This window comes from Dicentrarchus labrax, unplaced genomic scaffold (assembly GCF_905237075.1).
Source record: "Dicentrarchus labrax unplaced genomic scaffold, dlabrax2021, whole genome shotgun sequence".
Lineage (NCBI taxonomy): Eukaryota > Metazoa > Chordata > Actinopteri > Moronidae > Dicentrarchus > Dicentrarchus labrax.
The window spans coordinates 6,212,568-6,228,774 of NW_026136723.1; the positions used below are offsets into that span (position 1 = coordinate 6,212,568).

Below are 16,207 nucleotides of genomic sequence, written 5' to 3' on the forward strand. Positions count from 1 at the left end.
GTAATGTTAGGGTTTTAACTGAGAGAGAGAGAGAGAGAGGGGTGTGTGTGTGTGTGTGTGTGTGTGTGTGTGTGTGTGTGTGTGTGTGTGTGTGTGTGTGTGTGTGTGTGTGTGTGTGTGTGTGTGTGTGTGTGTGTGTGTGTGTGTGTGTGTGTGTGTGTGTGTGTGTGTGTGTTTCTCTCCTCAAACCTGGCAGGGTTCCTAGCTAGCGAGGGTTGCGCCAGTGTGGTATCCAGGTTTCTGCCCCAGAGACATGGAAACCGACCAATCGGAGGAGTTTTGGAGAAAATCCTAGGGTGCCCATTACTGACCTATTTGCAGTTAGGCAGGCTTTGACACTCTTTGCAAACCCTGTAACTATCAGAGCAGCCTTCTTAGCAAAACACTTAGAGTTGGATCAAGTCAGAACAGCACACTACTTTCACTTATTGAGTTACATTTAGAAGCTCTTGTTTTCTTTTTCAGCAAAATCCTCTCCACATGAGTTTCTCATTTTAATTTGACTTGTTTTGTCCACTTCTTCTTTGTTTTCTTCTGCGTCTTTCTGATTTTACTGCCTGGAATGCGCCAGCAAAAGGCTTCCTGCACGTCTGCCAACAAACATCTTGTTCATCCAGTGCCTCGCCATGGTACGGGCAGCCTAGCACCCACCATGCCTCTATCCTTTCCTTCCCCTCCCGAGCCCTGCCTGCCTGCCTGTCTGGGAAAACCTAGTGTTTACTGTATAAAACTCCCCAGTGGGAGGATAACCCAGCCCCAGATTTTACTGGTTTATAGCTGTCTGGATTTAGATCCTGGGTGTATAGCTCACTTCCTATGCTATATTGTCTTTATGGTTAGATTTGAACTGCAAAGACTAATGAGCAAAACATTTGTCCTAAAACTATACAGAAGACAAAGACATGCTTTTTATAGTGTGGTACCTTCTATGAATAGGCTTTACTTTGAGGTGCATGGTGATGCGTTCACAGTGCAGAGTTCACAGCAGTTTTAATGTGTCTATGTGCAGTTTTATTGTCCTTGTTTTTGACTTGTAAAAGAATAATAATAGCTTGGATGAATGGATGAAATTGACTCTTACAGTTCAAGTATTTACAGTCTCTAAAACGCAGGCCTAGCTGGTGTAAGGAAAGGTCAGCAGTTCGGGTCCGAAAGGTCAGTTCTTGAGATTAGTGTTTTTGTTGCGACTGGACTGCAAATCCCTCCCCGTGCAAAGCTGCCACTGAACAGTTTGTTCCTTCAAAGTCAAAGACTGCGCAGAAACAGCCACATAATGGTGCTGGATTACAGGATAGATTTCCAGTTTCATTTTCAGGACAGTGCCATGTTTTTGCCAGAATACAGTGTGTTATTGCTCAGATAGCGTATAAAGCACATTGTGCTTTCAGGGATTGTGTTTGCATACTGTTCTGAATAATAGATAATGCCTCACTTAAGGTCTTGTCTAGGATAAGCTGTTGAAATACATCTTCATATGGGATTCAGGAATACAGTAATACTGTATGGCATTGTGGGTGTGCAGTCAGAATATATCTGATAAATTACTGTTCACCAGAACTGCAGTTATCTGTACAGAAAGTCAGTGCTAAATACTTTACATGCTGGTTTTTTTTGGTTATTTTAATTTAGGGCTGCAACTTATGATTATTTTTCATTATCGATTATTATTTCTGGATTAATCGATCAGTGGTATGGTCCATAAAATGTAAGGAAATGGTAAAATTTTGATCACTGTTTCACAAAGCCCAAGGTGACATACTCAAATGTCTTGTTTTATCCACAACCCAAAGATAAACAGTTTACTGTCATAGAGTACTAGAACAAAATTTCCCCTAGCGCCAGACCGATATATGGGTCGGCTGATATTATCGTTTGGACCTGGCCTGTTTTTGTTCACTCTTTTGTACTGTGTTGGTGAATTACCAATTTGTTGTTTGTTGTGATGCACAAGTTTTGGTCCTATCTCTAGTCTGAGACATGATTTATGAGAGCTCTTCACTGGATGTCCAGTTCTAGGATCCTAGACCCAAGCCGGGACCTGAGATGGGTCCAGGTTTAGTCAGTATATAGTAAGAAGAATACATTCTGCTGTTCTCCCTCTATTTCAGTTGACCACATTTTAAACCATTATTCTCAGGTATAATTCCCACTAGGTCTGACTGTTGTTCGGTCCACAGTGGGTCTGGACTGACCTTGAAAAGGTGGTTCTTGGCTCGCTTCCAAGTGGTGGTTCGTTTGTAGGTTGAAAGCAAAGGGACCTAATGCAGGATTTCATGATGGTGGATATTCTAGCATGATTTAAAATATACAATAACAAAAGAAGAAGCGTGGGATCATGGGATTTTTTGTCTTTACCACCATTGCAGTCAGCTGCTCCCGGTTAGGATTCTTTCGGTGTTCATCGTTCAGGAGGTTTCTACTGGTAGTCGAATTATCTCCAAAACAAAACAAAACGCCATTGACAGGCGACCGGTGAGACGCAGCGTTACCTGAATAAAATGAGAGATTTCTTTGAGTTTGAACATTGTTGGAAACATTTGAGATAATGGAAGTACACAACTCAACTATTTATAGAACATAGTGTTTTTACACATTTTTATGCCGAAATGCATAGCTTTGAAGCTTAAGTAATAAATCCATCTGCTGATGGTTACTAGTTCAGGCCTAAATCAGTTGAAACAGTGTGTTCCAAAAAACATCTGCTGCTTATCTTGTTTGGTAAGAGAGCCCAAACACGTCATTAGCATTACAGTGAAACAAAAGGAAATCCGACAGTGTTTTTCATGTGTACTTACAGGACGTCAGTTGAATAGGCGGTGGCCCAGGACACACTGCATACACACTGCTAAAAGAATGTGGCTATATGACCACCTCCGAATGTGGACTGAGCGATTGGATCTCAGTGTGTCCTCAATGCGTCTTGGGTGCAGTCACACCTGTACTTAGAGTTGTCTGAACTTGTGATTGGACCAATTTTATCAGGTCATCTAACAGCATCTGAACCTCCTGCATCTGCATCAATTTTTTAATTTTCCTAAACGGGCAATCCAACAATCAGACCCACTTCACGCAGTGATTAGCCAGTTGTGTTGATTTGTTTTTACAGGAAGGGTCTGAACTTCTCTCAAGCTCTTTACACAACTGAGTGCAACACCAAATAAAGTCTCCTAGGAGAGTATCTGAAAGTGTGCACAGCAGCCTTCCAGTGTGACCATTCGCAACAGGTATAAACCTTCAGACTTGTCTGTACAAACTATTTAATTACTAAGACCTTTTAATAAAAGTGGTTGCCTGGTAGGAATGCAATTTATCTGAGCCAAATTAACAAATAACAAATAGGTGCTGCAGTAGGAATAAAGCAAACTTCTCTGGCTACAGAGCTCGTATGTGCGTGCTCCAAACAACAAAATGCTAATTACACCAGTGGGTTAACAGGCTTTCCGAGAGAAGAACTATTAGAATTTGATTTCCAAATGCACAAACTAATTTTAATACAACTACAAAAGAGTGTTTAATACATCTGGAACAGTCAGGACTACAGCATTTGTGGGTGGTAGAGGTGCACAAATATTTGCTTTGGCAGCAAATATCACCACATGATTATCTGTTGGACAGATGGATCTTCATCACTGTTTGGTTGGCAACAGTTTTGAACGCATTTTGTCAAATGTATTTTCCACTTTATACTTAGAATCATAAATACAAAATGAGCAAACCTTAAGGAGGCTGACTGCTTCATTGGGCTAAAATATATGCCTCTAATGGCTTTATAATCAGTTTGAAATGGATCAGTGCATATTTTTAGCAAAAGTGTTTTTATTGACAAAACACTGGCCATGAATGTAAGAAAGTTTATTTTTTTTAGGAATGAATATATCTTAATTGAAATACTAAATAATGGATAAATGTTTCATTGGAACATGAATTTATATTTTCCACATACATTTGTCATTATCTGCTAGCTAACAGGTCAGATATGTCAGGAAATCTGCCGGATGCTATATCGCTCAAAGTAGGTAGAGGGTGCTGTTCTTCAAAAACCGTGTGAGTGGCTAGAGATTATTTGAGATTATTTGTGTTATTTGTTGATCACAGGACAGAAAGGGGCTTTTGAGCTCCAGAAATCTTCTCCTTTTAAAATGTTGATTAATTTTCCACTGATAATGTCTCGATCTGTTGGTTGCACATAGCAAGTCTTCATTTGAGGGTCTCACAAAATATTTAGACGTAAGGAAATGGGCTGAATATCCCCAAGAAATTCCCCACAAGTGCTAGTATTAGTTAGGTAGTCTCCCATTGAGTCACATGTTGAGTTGCAAAAAGACATCAAGTTTATGAAAATGATTCATGTGAGCATTTTCTGATGTGCCACCTCATTGGTGAGGTTTTGGTTAAGTTTAGGCAGATGGAACTTAGCCTTAAGGTTAGGTAGGTTCACTTAAAATAAACTAACAACTTCCTCCTGTGGAGGTTTTGCAGCATTATAACAACTAGGAGTGTCTGAATTTAGTATGAAAACATATCGTATCACAATATTTTGTTTTGTGGTATTGTATCGAGATAGCAGTGTTCCAAACATTAACTGAGGGCTATAATTCCACTCTTCTAGTTACATAAAACTCTTTTATTTCATGCATATGCTGGTGTGTTCAATTCAATTCAGTTCAATTTTATTTGTATAGGCCATTCTACGGTTTCCGCCTTTAATGGCGGTCTGCCAACTCCTTATAACATTTGGACCTAACAGTACCACCTGCGACTTGGCACGGGCGAACTGTGTTAAAGGCAAAACCGCATCCTCGGCTCTGGTGGGTGGTGTTGTCTTGACCAGTTGAAATAATTGAATATATTGATTGCCCTGTTTGACTGCATTCGCCATTGCCATCACGCCCTATAAACATTACTACCTGCGTGTGCTCCTAAGATTATTATATTACTAGTAATATATGGTTTTAGTCTGTATGTCTGTGTTTGGTGGTGTTGTTAGTCTGTTTTTCTACTGTCCTTCTCCTGCTGTTTCTTAGGTGTATTTCTATATTTAATAAACTATGTGTGTGGTTGTTTGCGGAACTGTATCATTGTATCATATGATGTCGCTGTGATTGAATATGATCGTATCAGATGGGTTTGATTATATATTGATACTGTGCGGTGATATATTGCAATTTCATTTAAAATAATCTAATTTTAGGACAACTGTATAAAGAACACACACCATGTGCATATATATACAATATCACAAAACGAAATATCGTGCTACAATTTTTCTTATTTTCTTATACCCATAATATGAATCCATTAATGCTAATAACACCACTGACAATTTATTTGATATTACATCCATTGTTTGTATTTATTGGTGTGTCCAACATAACTGGTTCGAATGTTGTTGGTATCTGTTTATGACTGTAAACTGAATTGGCCTTTTGGAATCTTAGCTGGATAAAACTGATGAAACTGACGATTACTTATAATTTCGCATTTTTGAATTTTAAAAAGAAGTTCATAACCTGGAGTTTTTCCACACCTGAGGATAGGAAAAAGTTATGATGTAGTGCGCAAAGATGGAGGATTTAATATTCCATAACTAACCAAATCTAACTGACTCATTATTGTTCAGTGTGATTGGGCAGTTTCACAGCAGGTATGTGCCATCCTGCAGGGGGACTCCCCCCACTGCACCTCCCACCCCCCCAGCCTGGCTGCAGTCTGGACGCTGGCAGCCTCACTGTCACATCTGGCAGGAAGCAGTGGCGGCTGATCAGTGGCGACACACACTATGTGAACACGTATTCCCTGTAGCACTCCCTTTCTGCTGTGAGCATACACTCTCAGCACTCACAGTGAAACTAATTCACACACTGACACACTTCAGATACCGCAGACACACACACAGAGGTCACGGAGGGGTCAGGATTTCATATAGTGCCATCCAGCAGAAGCTTGTATGTCAGTGCTGTGGCGGTCGCAGCGGGGCTGGACAGTTAAATACCAGCGGGGAGGCCGGGGGAGGGAGAGTTGGCACAACATGCAAGGTCATGTTAGCGATGCTACCGGGGTAAAACAGTATGACCCAGGTTAGATGGATACACAGATTGAAACATTAAATTATTTACATCCATTTCGTTTCTAATTTCTTCATGTATTTCTTCTTCTTTTAGATTATAGATGTCAAAAGTACTAGTCTACATCGAAGTGTTTTACTATTTACTGCTTTTGTATGCAGCGTTTTTTGTTATGTACCACCATATTTGCATGTCTTTCATTATAATCTTGTACCATTGGCACAGTGTGATTTATGTTTTTGGAGGGTTTTTCAATGTGGGTGTTTCTTTCGCTTTGTATGTGTCTCTTTTGCATATTTTTTAAATACTTTATTTATAATTTTCAGTTCCTATCCAACATCATACCCCTCCTCTCATCCCTCCTGCTGTCCCACCGCCTGTGTCTAAATAAATCCCCAAGGCTCTGTGGAGCAGAGTGGAGTCCACCCTGTCTCCTACTAATTCACTTTACTAAATACTAAATACTGCTGAAATGCTTTTGCCAAATATGTTTTGGAGAAAACATAATTGCTGTAAAAATTGTGTTTTTGGCAATGTTTTTTTCCAGTCTAAGAGGTGTTTTGGCGAATGTTTGGCATTCAAAGCCCAAAACCTGTAACCACATGAACTAAGTTACCTAAACATAAGAATAAAATTGTTAATCATGCTTTACCTGCCTACGGAAGCTAAGAACGACCGTCTATTTTTTTTAATGCATTTATCTCAAGATTACGAGTTAAAACTCCAGTGTGTAACATTGAGGAGGATCTATTGTCAGAAATCAAATATAATATTCATAGCTATGTTTTCATTAGTGTATAATCACCTGAATATAAGAATATTTGTTTTTTCGTTCCCTTAGAATGTTTTTATCTACAGAGGGAGCTGGTTCTCTTCTACAGAATCCACCATATTGAACTGCCATGTTTCTACAGTAGCCCAAACACTGGCTGTAGATAGGGCCGTTCATGTTTTATTGCAATTTTTTTGTAATTTCTTCTACATGCTTGGAAGGCAAGCAATATTCAGTTGGTTGCAATCTGTAACTTCACCACTAGATATCATTAAATCCTATAAACTGGTCCTTTATCTCATTTTCTCAAGATAACTAAATAATTAATCAAACTGTTATCGCAAGAAAAAAAGGTTATTATTTAATAATGTTTATTACAAATCAGGAGTGACCGCATGCATACATTGCTATTATAGATATACATTGATTTAACATAATGGACAATGCATGTAGGAATGACATCATAATATGATATATAATGATATATTTTGTCAGTATTACATCACATTGCCAGGCAATGAATAACTTAAATAGACTCTCAGATGTACATTCTGGTGACAAGACTTTTCAGTTCAGTTATGAATCCTCCATTACAGTCATGACAGTGATCTTGAAGGCTGAAATCAGCTGTGATCAAATTAACTAGTCACTCATTTTTGAGCTCTCTATAATTATCCTGTGATCTTAGGAAAATGAAGGTTGTTTTCTCGTTGTAAATGATCTTGTTATATTGATTAATCGTCAGCCTTTTGTTGTGTCAAGATAACAAGATAAATTATAATAAACTTAGGATAACGGCATTAAAAGAATAATTGCAAGTACGGCCGTTCTTGGCTTCTGTACGTGGATATTATAGGAAAACAAATGTACATACGTTCAACATTTAGCACCTTTGAATGGCAGGTAAATTAATATTTCCTTGTTGTTCATTAATTAAAACAGTGTAACCCAGGCGATTTCTTCCAAAACAAACACAGAAAATATAAAAAAGATCAAAGATTTTTGCCCTGTTTTGATGTGTAATGAGTAATTATTTCCTCTTTTTAAAATTGCTCTGCATACTGTGTATTGTAGGCTTCTGTGCTGCATATTGTAATGTTATATTTACTTATATTAATGTCCTTTTTATAATTGTTCTGCGTGCTTATATCATATTTCAGTGACTGCTTTCCCCGCATACTCTTTTTTTTTTTAGGCTGACTATGTAACATCTGTCCAGGGACTACAGATGAGAAATAACTCACATTAACACATTTACAGCAGCGTTTATTAATGCGCAGCATTCCAGTAAAAAAAATACAAATACAATTAACTCAATTTAGATAACCTATTAATCTTTTAAGTCATCTATCAGGGAAGAATGTGCTGGTTCCAGCTTTTTAAAATGTGAGGATTTTCTGTTTTTCTGTGTTATTGATTGAATGTCTGGGTTTTAAACTATTGGACCAAAAAGAGGCACCAGGTTAGGGATCTGGGAACTAGTCACTATTATACAGACCACATTATTAATCAGTTAATTGAATAAATAATTAACAGGTTCATTGATAATAGAAATGATTATTAATTGTTCTTTCACAATTATATTTTTGCAGTAAATTTAATCTCTGTAAATGTCTTCAGTTCGAATACATGCAGCATTTAAAAAGTCTCAGCACGGCACGGGTTGGAACATATAATGAGTTCATCGTGCATATTTCAGCTTTAGTGGATCATCTCTGGTCAAATACAGCAAACAACAAACAAACTGACAGACAGAGGAAGCTTCCTCTCCGACGGAGAGAGACCACTTGCGCCTTTATAAAAAATGTAAAACAATACAGATAAGAGAGAAACAAATAACCTAATACATCTTAAATCCTTCAGACTCCGCCGTGCGTTGCTGTGTTCCCATCAGCGCGCCGATGCACATCTAATGACATAAACAGTGAAAACAGCACCGCTGCGTTAAACATTTTCATATTTAGCTGGATTCCTCCATCCTTCACTGATCCTGCCAGTATTTTGTCTCCTTCCCCTCCCCTCCTCGCCTCCCGTCCCTCCCTCCCTCCGTCTCTCTGCATCTTTTCCCTCTTTTTTTTCATTGTGAACAGCTTACTGCAGTATCCTTAAAGTCCCTGCATGTGTCCTGAGTTGTCCTCTCTTACCCAGCATGCACTGCAGCGATCTGGAGCTCTGTCGGCTCAGGATGGGCGCACACTTTTGATGTCGGGGGAGGGGGGATGGGGGGGACAGGCAGACGCTATGATGCTGCTTTATATACTCCTTTCAATGGTCTCCTTCAGCGCCCACTGCTGTCATCAATTTGAAAAGGGCTCTTTTAAACCCTCCCTTTTTGCTTTTTTTTTTTTTCATTCTGGCCCTGAAATAGTGTCCATGAGGCTGAAAAAAAGGGGAGGAAAAAAACTCGCTATTGCTGCAAACAGAGTCTGCGAGCCGGCGCATTGTCCTGATGTGACCCACACTCGCTCATACAGGCAAAAGCAGCGACTGTCAGGCTGAACAGGAGGTGTGTGTCTGCGTGTGTGTGTGTGTGTATTGTGTGAGATGGTGACGTTAGTAGGGCAAGAGATGCATGAAATTTAGATATTTTTCTTTTCTTTTATCTGCAGCATCCCAGTGTCTGTGTTCACAATATTAACCTCCTGCTTACTCCCACCACCCCCTACGGTAACTCACTCACACACACAATATATGCTCTGTGGTTGTAATCTTTCCTCATATTTATCCTTATTGTATCAGACATTTTGGCATTCATTCCTTTAGTGCCCAAACCATTATTCGGTTAATTGTTTAGTAAATCAACAGAGGATTAATCAGCAATAATTAAGATTGATTACTATGCATTTTGTATTTTAAAATGATAAAACTAACCCAGGTTCCAGCTTCTCAAATGTGAGGATATGCTGCGTTTCTCACTATAAATAGAATCAGGGTTGCGATGAATGATCATTTTCATTGACGATTAAGAAAACATTGACAGGATTTTTGAATTTTTTATTAATCAATTAATCACTTTTTTAAAAATCACAAATGAAATAAACCATTAATACAAACAAAGGAAAAATACACACCCAGTTGCTGAAGATTATGCAAAAGATTAACTTTTTCTTTCATGTAGGGTAATATAATGTTATAATAATGTACCTGGAATTCATTAGTCCACATATGTGATATATTCAATCCAAAGGCCAACACAAACAGAACTAACTATACCGATTCATTAAATGAAAATGAAAATAAATGATTTATATCACCTTAATAATTCTCATTTGACTTGTTTTTTTGTAATAACAAATATATCATGTGATGTATTTCAGACACAATTTTTTACATAAATGCTTTATCTCAGATCAGCCTCACAAAGTATGAAGAAGAGTGTCGATCAATTAATAATTTAGTCTTAAAAATGTCTTGTTTTATTCATCTGACTGTCTAAGAGCCAAAGATATTCAGTTTACAGTGATAAAGCAGAGAGAGCAGCAAATCCTCACATTTAAGAAGTCAGGACCAGTTTGGCAGTTTTACTTGATAAATGACCTAATTATTAGTTTATTAAAAAAAATATCAACAGTTCTATTGCTGATAAAAATAATAGTTGCATAGTTAAAGTATATAGTGTTTTTTTTTGTTGTCCTTTGGCACTATCAATCACTATATTTTAAGATCATAATACACAAAAAAAAAATCCTTAAAACAAGTGCAACCCTATTGCGTGGTCTTTATCAGCAGATAAACTTGATGAACTTTTGATGAAGATCATCTGATAGTGTCAAAAGCTCTGAAGCTAGTAAGGGGACCTTGAGTTGGGCTTGTTTTATCATACAGAAATCATTTAAACAATGATATATAAATGTTTGAAATTGCAAATTTAAACAAAGCAATCCTAACTCAAGGACCACTTACTGGCTTTTTGCTGGGCAACCGTACCCTGAAATTCCACTGGGCGCGGCTTTATAACGTTGCATCTGCGTTGCGATTTGGCACTGTGATCTACGCATCTTCAAATCCCTCAGGCGGAGCGTCTTCAGAACATGTTGCACCTTGAGTTTGGATAAATTATATACACAAATCATACACAAATCCTTTAAACTAGTTCAAATTTGGGCAAAGATATCACACCTCAAGGTCCATTTAAAGGTCCAGTGTGTAACATTTAGGAGGATCTATTGTCAGAAATGGAATATAATATTCATAGGTATGTTTTCATTAGTGTATAATCACGTGAAAATAAGAATTGTTGTGTTTTTGTTACCTTAGAATGAGCTGTTTTCATCTACAGAGGGAGTGGGTCCTATTCCATGGGGTCCGCCATGTTGAACCACCATGTTTCTACAGTAGCCCAGATAGGACAAACCAAACACTGGCTGTAGATAGGGCCGGTCACATTCTTCGTGACTGAAAGCTCTGAAAAAAGCGAGGTCAAGACTGAACTTTAATGCTTGAGTGCAAATTGTATCAGAAAACTAGAAAATTCCTAAAGCAATTTTGATTGTGCCTTGCTCTGGCCCAAATGTTAATACCATGTCTACGTGCTAACCGCTATTTAACCGCTAATCGCTAGCTGTGCGCTAATCGCTAGCTAAGTGCTAACAGCTAATCGCTAGCTAAGTGCTAGCTTTGGTTAATGTGTTTAATTGTATTATGCTCCTGAAGGAGTGCTAATGTAAATTAAGGAACAGCTTATAGTAGGGTAAAATGTTTAAGGTGTATTGTTCTTATTTTGTGTTAATATTAAAATCATTCAGCTTTAAATTGTTTGCTTGTTAGCCACCTGCTAATTATCTTTAGCTAGCCAGCTAGCTCTAGAATATTAATGCCATGTAATCCTCCCTATAGCATATTGATAACCTGTCATCCTCCTTAGCTAGCGCTAGCATATTAATATCATGTCATTCTCTTTAGCTAGCTAGCTAAAGCTAGCACATATAAACACATAAACCAAAGCTAGTGCTTAGCTACGTGCTAATCGCTAGCTACATGCTAATCGCTAGCTAACCGCTAATCGCTAGCTACATGCAAATCGCTAGCTAAGCGCTAATCGCTAGCTAATCGCTAGCTTTGGTTAATGTGTTTAATTGTATTATGCTCCTGAAGGAGTGCTAATGTAAATTAAGTAACAGCTCATAGTAGGGTAAAATATTTAAGGTGTATTGAACTTAGTTTGTGTTAATATTAAAATCATTCAGCTTTAAATTGTTTGTTTGTTAGCCACCTGCTAATTATCTTTAGCTAGCCAGCTAGCTAGCTTATTATTGTCTTGTCATTCTCTGTAGCTAGCTGTTGTGTGTGTGTGTGTGTGTGTGTGTGTGTGTGAGCAGGCTTTGGTTGTCATGGCAATCAGGGGAGCCCACAGCAGCTGCGCACGCTCTCTCTGTCTCTAACTCTTGAGAGAGACAGAAAACAATTAAAATGAATCCCCTCAAAAGCATGGCCAGGAACGACCGAAATGAAAACCGAAAACACCGTGAGCGTCGTCATCTTGTTGACTATAGCTCTGCCGAGTTTCAGTGGTTAAAGTTAAAAAATGTGACCTGGGGAGATTGAGAGAGAAGAGGTTCAACGAGCGTGTTTCAAGATTTGTCCTCTAAAATTAACATGGGAGTAGATGGGGCCGTGAGAGGGTGTTGCTGGCGCATCAGTGCTTCTCCCGCCAAAACTATTTGTCTGACAGCTTCAGCAGTAGTATCACTGCGACCCCAACGAATTTACCTACATTTCTATCTATAAATTATTTCGGTAGAGTGAAATTTGTGGCCGTGACAGCAGTTTACAAATTTATTTTTCGACAAATTTTTCTCTCTCCCCACACTCTAGCGATGATGTCACGCACTCTGGCGGTTTTTTTCAGTTGGAGGTTCTCGCAATACACACCCATTCATTTTTTGGACCTGTTTTCGGCGATTTACCGGCAAACCGTTTGGCGAAATTCTTAGAAAAGTCATAGCACTAATGTCCTCATCGAGCCGCACGTTTTGATACCTTTTTTGTGTATGTGCGACAAAAGCTGCGGGAGAAGAAGCGCGCCGAAAAAGCGTACGGAAGAATAATAATAAGTTTAACTAGAAAATTCCTAAAGAAATTTTGATTGTGCCTTGCTCTGGCCCATATGTTAATACCATGTCTACGTGCTAACCGCTATTTAACCGCTAATCGCTAGCTAACCGCTAATCGCTAGCTACATGCTAATCACTAGCTAAGCGCTAATCGCTAGCTAAGTGCTAGCTTTGGTTAATGTGTTTAATTGTATTATGCTCCTGAAGGAGTGCTAATGTAAATTAAGGAACAGCTCATAGTAGGGTAAAATATTTAAGGTGTATTGTTCTTATTTTGTGTTAATATTAAAATCATTCAGCTTTAAATTGTTTGCTTGTTAGCCACCTGCTAATTATCTTTAGCTAGTCAGCTAGCGCTAGATTATTAATGCCATGTAATCCTCCCTATAGCATATTGATAACCTGTCATCCTCCTTAGCTAGCGCTAGCATATTAATATCATGTCATTCTCTTTAGCTAGCTAGCTAGAGCTAGCACACATAAACACATAAACCAAAGTTAGCGCTTAGCTACGTGCTAATCGCTAGCTAACCGCTAATCGCTAGCTACATGCTAATCACTAGCTAACCGCTAATCGCTAGCTAAGTGCTAGCTGTGGTTAATGTGTTTAATTGTATTATGCTCCTGAAGGAGTGCTAATGTAAATTAAGGAACAGCTCATAGTAGGGTAAAATATTTAAGGTGTATTGTTCTTATTTTGTGTTAATATTAAAATCATTCAGCTTTAAATTGTTTGCTTGTTAGCCACCTGCTAATTGTCCTTAGCTAGCCAGCTAGCGCTAGCTTATTAATGCCTTGTCATTCTCTGTAGCTAGCTGTGTGTGTGTGTGTGTGTGTGTGTGTGTGTGTGAGCAGGCTTTAGTTGTCATGGCAATCAGGGGAGCCCACAGCAGCTGCGCGCTCTCTCTCTCTGTCTCTAACTCTTGAGAGAGACAGAAAACAATTAAAACGAATCCCCTCAAAAGCATGGCCAGGAACGACCGAAATGAAAACCGAAAACACCGTGGGCGTCGTCATGTTGTTGACTATAGCGTTGCCGAGTTTCAGTGGCTAAAGTTAAAAAATGTGACCTGGGGAGATTGAGAGAGAAGAGGTTCAACGAGCGTTTTTCAGGATTCCTCCTCTAAAATTAACATGGGAGTAGATGGGGCCGTGAGAGGGCGTTGCTGGCGCATCAGTGCGTTTCCCGCCAAAACTATTTGTCTGAAAGCTTCAGCAGTAGTATCACTGCGACCCCAACGAATTTACCTACGTTTCTATCTATAAATTATTTCTGTAGAGTGAAATTTGTGGCCATGACAGCAGTTTACAAATTTATTTTTCGACAAATTTTTCTCTCTCCCCACACTCTAGCGATGATGTCACGCACTCTGGCGGTTTTTTTCAGTTGGAGGTTCTCGCAATACACACCCATTCATTTTTTGGACCGGTTTTTGGCGATTTACCGGCAAACCGTTTGGCGAAATTCTTAGAAAAGTCATAGCACACCATTCCCGGCCGAGCCGCACGTTTTGATACCTTATTTGTGTATGTGCGACAAAAAGCTGCGGGAGAAGAAGCGCGCCCGAAAAACGTACGGAAGAATAATAATAATAAGTATGGGGAAGAGTAGTATTGTGCTTGCTTATGCAAGGCACAATAACTAGAAAATTCCTAAAGAAATTTTGATTGTGCCTTGCTCTGGCCCATATGTTAATACCATGTCTACATGCTAATCGCTAGCTCTGCGCTAATCGCTAGCTAAGTGCTAACCGCTAATCGCTAGCTAAGTGCTAGCTTTGGTTAATGTGTTTAATTGTATTATGCTCCTGAAGAAGTGCTAATGTAAATTAAGGAACAGCTCATAGTAGGGTAAAATATTTAAGGTGTATTGTTCTTATTTTATGTTAATATTAAAATCATTCAGCTTTAAATTGTTTGTTTGTTAGCCACCTGCTAATTATCTTTAGCTAGCCAGCGAGCGCTAGATTATTAATGCCATGTAATCCTCCCTATAGCATATTGATAACCTGTCATCCTCCTTAGCTAGCGCTAGCATATTAATATCATGTCATTCTCTTTAGCTAGCTAGCTAAAGCTAGCACATATAAACACATAAACCAAAGCTAGTGCTTAGCTACGTGCTAATCGCTAGCTACATGCTAATCGCTAGCTAACCGCTAATCGCTAGCTAACCGCTAATCGCTAGCTCTGCGCTAAACGCTAGCTAAGTGCTAGCTTTGGTTAAGGTGTTTAATTGTCTTATGCTCCTGAAGGAGTGCTAATGTAAATTGAGGAACAGCTCATAGTAGGGTAAAATATTTAAGGTGTATTGTTCTTATTTTGTGTTAATATTAAAATCATTCAGCTTTAAATTGTTTGCTTGTTAGCCACCTGCTAATTATCTTTAGCTAGCCAGCTATCTAGCGCTAGCTTATTAATGCCTTGTCATTCTCTGTAGCTAGCTGTGTGTGTGTGTGTGTGTGTGTGTGTGTGTGTGTGAGCAGGCTTTGGTTGTCATGGCAATCAGGGGAGCCCACAGCAGCTGCGCGCTCTCTCTCTGTCTCTAACTCCTCAGAGAGACAGAAAACAATTAAAATGAATCCCCTCAAAAGCATGGCCAGGAACGACCGAAATGAAAACCGAAAAGACCGTGGGCGTCGTCATCTTGTTGACTATAGCTCTGCCGAGTTTCAGTGGCTAAAGTTAAAAAATGTGACCTGGGGAGATTGAGAGAGAAGAGGTTCAACGAGCGTCTTTCAAGATTTGCTCCTCTAAAATTAACATGGGAGTAGATGGGGCCGTGAGAGGGCGTTGCTGGCGCATCAGTGCGTTTCCCGCCAAAACTATTTGTCTGACAGCTTCAGCAGTAGTATCACTGCGACCCCAACGAATTTACCTACGTTTCTATCTATAAATTATTTCTGTAGAGTGAAATTTGTGGCCGTGACAGCAGTTTACAAATTTATTTTTCGACAAATTTTTCCCTTCTCCCCACACTCTAGCGATGATGTCACGCACTCTGGCAGTTTTTTTCAGTTGGAGGTTCTCGCAATACACACCCATTCATTTTTTGGACCGGTTTTTGGCGATTTACCGGCAAACCGTTTGGCGAAACGCTTAGAAAAGTCATAGCACACCATTCCCGGCCGAGCCGCACGTTTTGATACCTTTTTTGTGTATGTGCGACAAAAGCTGCGGGAGAAGAAGCGCGCCGAAAAACGTACGGAAGAATAATAATAACTAGAAAATTCCTAAAGCAATTTTGATTGTGCCTTGCTCTGGCCCATATGTTAATACCATGTCTACGTGCTAACCGCTAATCGCTAGCTGTGCGC

The 16,207-nt window shown here is 39.1% G+C and overlaps 1 protein-coding gene across 8 annotated transcripts in view; it reads left to right on the forward strand.

The window, feature by feature from the left end:
• Positions 1 to 16,207, forward strand: part of thrb (thyroid hormone receptor beta) — a 125,903-nt gene that overhangs the window by 52,452 nt on the left and 57,244 nt on the right. For 2 of the 8 annotated variants that reach the window (XM_051390860.1, XM_051390856.1), the window contains exon 2: positions 9,447 to 9,504. The exons of 5 other annotated variants lie outside the window; for them this stretch is intronic. The gene's annotated coding sequence lies outside the window, so the exon portion shown is untranslated. Of the gene's footprint in view, positions 1 to 9,239; positions 9,344 to 9,446; positions 9,505 to 16,207 lie in introns of those variants that run through there. One more of the 8 variants, XM_051390858.1, reaches the window with a different exon arrangement.